Source organism: Octodon degus, unplaced genomic scaffold, assembly GCF_000260255.1.
Source record: "Octodon degus isolate 3935 unplaced genomic scaffold, OctDeg1.0 scaffold00029, whole genome shotgun sequence".
Lineage (NCBI taxonomy): Eukaryota > Metazoa > Chordata > Mammalia > Rodentia > Octodontidae > Octodon > Octodon degus.
Genome location: NW_004524605.1, coordinates 5,762,411 through 5,768,058, shown reverse-complemented (window position 1 = coordinate 5,768,058; position 5,648 = coordinate 5,762,411). Strand labels below are relative to the sequence as shown.

The 5,648-nt window shown below is 50.3% G+C and overlaps 1 pseudogene; it reads right to left on the bottom strand.

The window, feature by feature from the left end:
* Positions 1–1,553: 1,553 nt before the first annotated feature.
* LOC101574610 lies at positions 1,554–2,458 on the bottom strand (annotated as a pseudogene).
* Between the last annotated feature and the right edge of the window lie 3,190 nt (positions 2,459–5,648).

Genomic DNA, 5,648 nt, shown 5'->3' with positions numbered 1-5,648 from the left:
AACTTTCAGAGGTGGTTCTTCCTTCCTGAACGGATGCCTCCTGCTCTGCAACTCAGCGTCTTGATGAGATGAGAGAAGCACTTGTGGCGGATCAGTGCCTCGGTTTGACACTGAGGTGTTCGGGGTTGCGTCTCCACCGAATGCAGCAGTTCTGTCTGCCGTCTTACCTTTTGCTCTTCTCTGCATTTGAAGCTTTCAGGGCGCCTTCCTGATGCTGGCACATACCTTTGGAGAGGCTTGCTCCTATTCCAGTGAGGCCTTTTAGGATGTTTCTTTGTGTGCTTTATTTGCCGCTTCTCTGTTCTCGTGAGGTGGCCCATGGGTCACACCAACATTTCCTGTTTCTCAGTTGGCTCCTCTCTCCTCATGTAGTTCTGGCTTATCTTTGTTAAACTGTCCATTAAATCCGACAGAAATCTCAGGAGATGAACAACTTATACCTCCCTCTCTATTATTGATCTGCAGTGTCGTTCTGCTTTAGTGAATATTCCTGCGTTTAAGTCATCTGTTGGCACAGCAGTAACCTTCTTGGGAGAAGTCGCGGGATTGGCACACAGATTTGTTTTTCTACCAGCTTTGCCAGAGTCATATCTTGAATCTGAAGTGTTAGCGGATGCCTTGTATTCCACAGGCATCTCATCAACGCCAAGACCCTTAGCCAATCTGGAAGTGTCGTGTCCCTTTTGAGCCAGTTCTTGGCTTCTTTGTTCTTGTTTCATCTCTGAGCCAGCTCCTGTGCTCTCTGCATTGTCTGGAGTAGCTCATTTGTCTTCAGAGTCATGATCTCTTCCTTTTGTTTTGCTTAAGAATATCTTCTTCCTACTGTTTCGGCATCTCTTCCTGTCCCCGCGCCCAGCGACGTTCCTCTTCTTGTTCTTCCTTCTATCTTTGCTGCTCTTCCAATTGCTTGCTGCTGTATTTCTCTTCCACCTGATCAGTGATTGCTTTCTGATGTTCTGTTTTTGTTGTTGTTTATTCTGTTCTTCAGTCTGTGCTGGGTCCAACAGGGAAGTCATAGAACAAAGAAAGTTTGTTTTCTGGGTGTTTGCCACAGCGACATCCTAACAGGCCTTGCTCCCTGCCCCTTCTCTGAAGCGTCAAGCTGGCTTCCAGGTACAGGTGGGCAAACGCTGCTGACACCAGCCAGCTCCCGAGTGTCAGGAGAGATGCAGAAGTGCTCCAGTTGTGCGTGTGTTGATGGAGCTTGCGCGCACAGCTGAGACGGAGAGCCAGGACGACCCTCATGCCTCGCAGTGCACTGCCCGTCTCTCAGGTTCTTCACTCTCTAAAATCGGACTAGCTTTATGTAATGGAGGCCCATCAGCCTGGGTGGGCCACCATCACCTGACAAGGAGACTGTGACAGGACATCCAAAGAGCCACAAAAGTACTAGGTCGGTCAAGAATTTGAAGCTTTAGAGACCGGGCTTGGTGGCGCATGCCTGTGATCCCAGCGCTTGGGAGGCTGAAAACAGGACGATCACTGCGAGTTTGGTCTGCGTAGTGAGACTCTGTAGACCCTGTACTAAATACATTTTTTAAAAAAAGAATTAGAAGTTTTTCCCATGTTATTTTATTATTTTCATATTTTCCTCATGAATTATTCTGCTCTTCAGAAGCCTCTTTTTCTTCCTTCTGTAGAGCCACCTGCTCACCCAGCTCCGTCCCCCACTGGGCTGTTTTCGCTCCAGTAAGCTTCGGTCACGTTCCCCCTCACCGAGCGCAGTGCAAGTGGAGGCTGGTTTCCAGTCACTCTCTACCTGGTCTTCTGTTCGTACTGTTTAGATGTCTCCTGGTTTTTATTAACAGCAGATTTATTTTTCACTTGGAACAAATGAAACAGGGTCTGTTCTCCTGAGTAATGCCGTAGTGTCCTCTTTCTCTGACGGATTAGGAGTACTCTTTCAGTGTAGTCTGTGCTGGCTTGTTTCTTCCTTTCATTCTCAGCCACAGGAATGGATCCCTTCCCTCGGTTACCGTCATCAAAATTTGTCGCAGTCGCTCTTGTGTAAGACACACCAAATTGCTGTTTGCATTTTCAGCCGCAGTGTGCTTTTGCAAGGCTTCCGTTTAGCTCCTAGAGATGTATCTATGGAGTTTCTAGTGTTCTGCGTGTTAGGGGCTGCCGGTGAAATTTCTCTTTGGAAGAGATGACATCCTTCGTCCATTCGGGGCTTACACAAATCCTGAACGGGTGAGAGTGTCGTCCTACTTTTTTTACCTCTTGCTTGTGAAGTTTCCAAACCAACTATCTTCTTTTGCAAATGTTTTTCACTACCAATAAAAGTACTTTGTGTTGACTTTACGCTGTTTCTAGGCTGTTTGGTTCTTAAGGGATAGTTTGCAATCTTGGTCTTATTGCCCATCTTCATAGAAACGTTTGATTTATAGTCATATGGAGATAGTAATACCTTGGTTTTTCTACCCAGTAGTTCAGTTTCGAGCTTCAAACCATCTCTCAAGCTCGCGGCCAGCTACTCTCGCACAAGTCGCGCCGGCACCTTGTGTACCGTGGGTGCTTGCTAGTGGATTCTTCCCATGGAAGAGCCGGCTACAGGCTCCCAAGAGCTCTGAGATGGGAATGCTGTGTATAATGCACCGTGTATCTATAAAATAACATCTAAGTGTCCGTCCGGTAGCCCCAGCCTGGGACCCTGGGGCTGAGGCCTAGACAGGTCAAACAGGGTCTCATGAGAGTTCTGGGGCCAGCAAGTGGGGAGGGGCCCAGAGAGGGCAGGCTCAGCAGCAGGCCCCCACTTGCAGGTGCTGCCCCATGCCTGCTGCTGGCACCCGTTGGATCTGCACGTGCCCAGGGCTTTGGGATCATTACACCGCTCACGCAGCCATCCCTTCCCTGATCTCAGCTGGTCTTGAGCAGGAAGGAGTGCCTTTGGCCCTTAGTCTTCATATCACACCGTGGTCGGATAGATGGCGTTGCTTCCTTGGAGTTCTGGGAGCACGGCGAGGCAGATGTTCAGGGGTGGGTAACTGAGGCCAGGATCTTGCTCAGGTTCTCACAACTGGTCAAGAGTGGGATCTGCTGGCTTCCTGGCCCCTTTCCTGAGACAACGTAGCACCCAAATTGAGACTCGGAATATCTGTGTCTGGGAAAATAGCCCATAAAGCCAGAAGCAAGGAAGTCTCTTTGAAAGATCTAATTTAAAATGTGATACATTAATTTTTACTTTTTGAATTGCTAAAACATGTGCAGGGCAAATTAATTCAAGCAGTACAAAATGGCAAACTGGTGACAACTAAATCTCCATCCCTTTCCTGTCCCCTGTTCCTCTGTCCTGATGTAATCACTGCCGCTTATTTCCTGTGTGTTCATGCATGTACAGCCAAATATGCCTCTGTGACAGCTTGTCAAAGAGGGACTTTTTATCTAAGTTTCGTCTGAGCCTCCGGAGCTGCCAGTCTAGGAAGAAGGGCTTCAGGAATGCCCACTTAGGTAGCTCGGGTGCAGCCTGAGGGGCCGGGGTGGGCTGCTGTCACCTGAGAGGTCTCAAAGGGAGACACAGTTGGTGGATGGGTGGCAGAGAGGAGCAGAGAGGAGGGCGGAGGGAGGGCAGGGAGGCAGTGGCTCATCTGCCCAGGAACACAAAGTGCTTCTTGCAGAGCAGGTAGCAGCCATTCGGGGTGAGAGTGGGCGAGAAAAGACCATGCAGAAGGGAAGTGGCCCCAAAGACAGGTGGACCCTAGATCCCTGGAGATGGGATGGTGACGGCTGGGGTGGGACTGTGCCCCAAAAGCTGGGGCTGGCAAGGCAGTGGCATTCAGAGGTGGGGAGCTGAGGACATGAATGGCTTATAAAGGCTCAGACCCCGTCCATGGGCTCAGCAATCGGGGAACTCATAATTGAGCGGAGTATTAAGCAGTGTGGAAACCATTGGAGGGCAGTCTGTATGCAGGGGGTAGGGCGTGACATGTGTTGGGGACTGGCAGGCAGGAGTGTGCCAGGCTCGTCCCTGGCCCTCCCTGTCTCTTTCTTTGCTTCCTGGCTGCTATGAAGGCAGCAGTTTTCTGTGTCGAATGCTCCTACTGCCATGGTGGGACATGAGATCAGGGTGGGGGTGCAGCCACATTCCATGGGGACTCATGCCCCATTCAGTTTCTCAGACCGAAGCCATTACCATCCTGGGAGCATGTGACTGGAGGTGGCCTTTGGCTCTCCGAGGGTCTGCCACCGCCCACAGGCACATTCGGGTGAGTGCTGGGAAGGTGTGCCTCAGCCATTCCGTGAGGCCCACAGCTGTTGGGTTTGAGGACTTCTAGGACTGGGTTGTCATTTTTGCTTATTCCTGGGAAACCCAAATGCCACTGTGGTCTGCCATCAAACAAAAGGTTTGCGACAGCCTGGTGACCAACAGAGTTCTGACCAAATTGCATCTCTAAGTACGTCTGCAGACTCTGTGCCATTCCCTATGCTCTAAGTGTGTGACCCAAACAGACCTACTCTGCAGCTAGCACGACGTCACTTCCTGTCCCCGGCCTGAGCACCAAGGACAGTGATGGGATTTTCCCTTTCCAACAACAACAGCAACTTAAAACCAATGCTGTGGTTTTGGCAGGGGGCAGACGAGGACTTCAAAGATGAGCTTCAGAAAGTCTTGAAATGTGCAGAGGAGGGCATCCTCCCCCCAGTCACCATGCAGTTTACCTTTGTGGTCCCCACAGGAGGTGAGCAGATCTGGGAAAGTAATAATCGATTGCTACAAACCTAAATTAGTTGGGGACTCTAATGGTGGCCACTATTCCAGTCGAGGCGTCTTTATTGGAACAAGTCCACAGCCTGGCGCCTGGGTTTCTAATGGGATCCCTGTGGGTGCACTGTAGGCGTGTCTCTGGCTGCGCCGTGTTTGCGGCTGGTGACTGCGGTAATGTGCAGGTGGCACAACTCTTGGTCGTCTTAGCATCGCATAGAATGCCAGCAGATTGATTGCGCTGATGACAGCATGCTGGCTAGACCTGATAGTAGTTTACAACTCTCAGTGAGCCAATAATCCCAGCTACTTCAGAGGCTGAGGCAGGAGGATTGCAAATTAAAGACTGGTTTAAGCAATTTAGTGAGATCCTGTCTAAAAGAAAAAGTAAAATCTGGGCATGGTAGCGCGAGCTATAATCCTAGCCATCTGGAGGTTGATGGATTAAGCCATTCATGAGTCTATAACTGAATGGGCTATCAGGAGGTCAGGCCAGTCTTGTGCCTGTCCCCTTCTTCTCAGACCCTTTCATGCTATGTCACTGCTTCCTGGCTACCACGAAGCGTGCTGCTTTCCTCTGCCACTCCCTTCCTCTGTGGTGATTTTGGCACAAGCCTAAAGCCATGAAATCCCCTGACCGTGGACTGAGACCTTTGAGGCCATGAGCAAAGTGAGCCCTTTGTCTTCTATTATTCTCATGTATTTTGTCAGGGTGACAAAAAGCTGGCTAACATGGTTTCCAAGGGGGAAAGTGGGGAGCCCAATAATGACACCGTGGAATTGGAAGTCGAGCCTGCCACTGGATCACTGTTGTACCTCTATGACAGTGAGCCCACAGGCTAAGGAAGGGCTTGCCATGCTGCGGGGGAGGGGATTGATTCTGATTACCAGTGAACTCATCTTCTATTGTGAGTGTGAAGCCAGCGGTGCAGTGGAGACCCCAGAC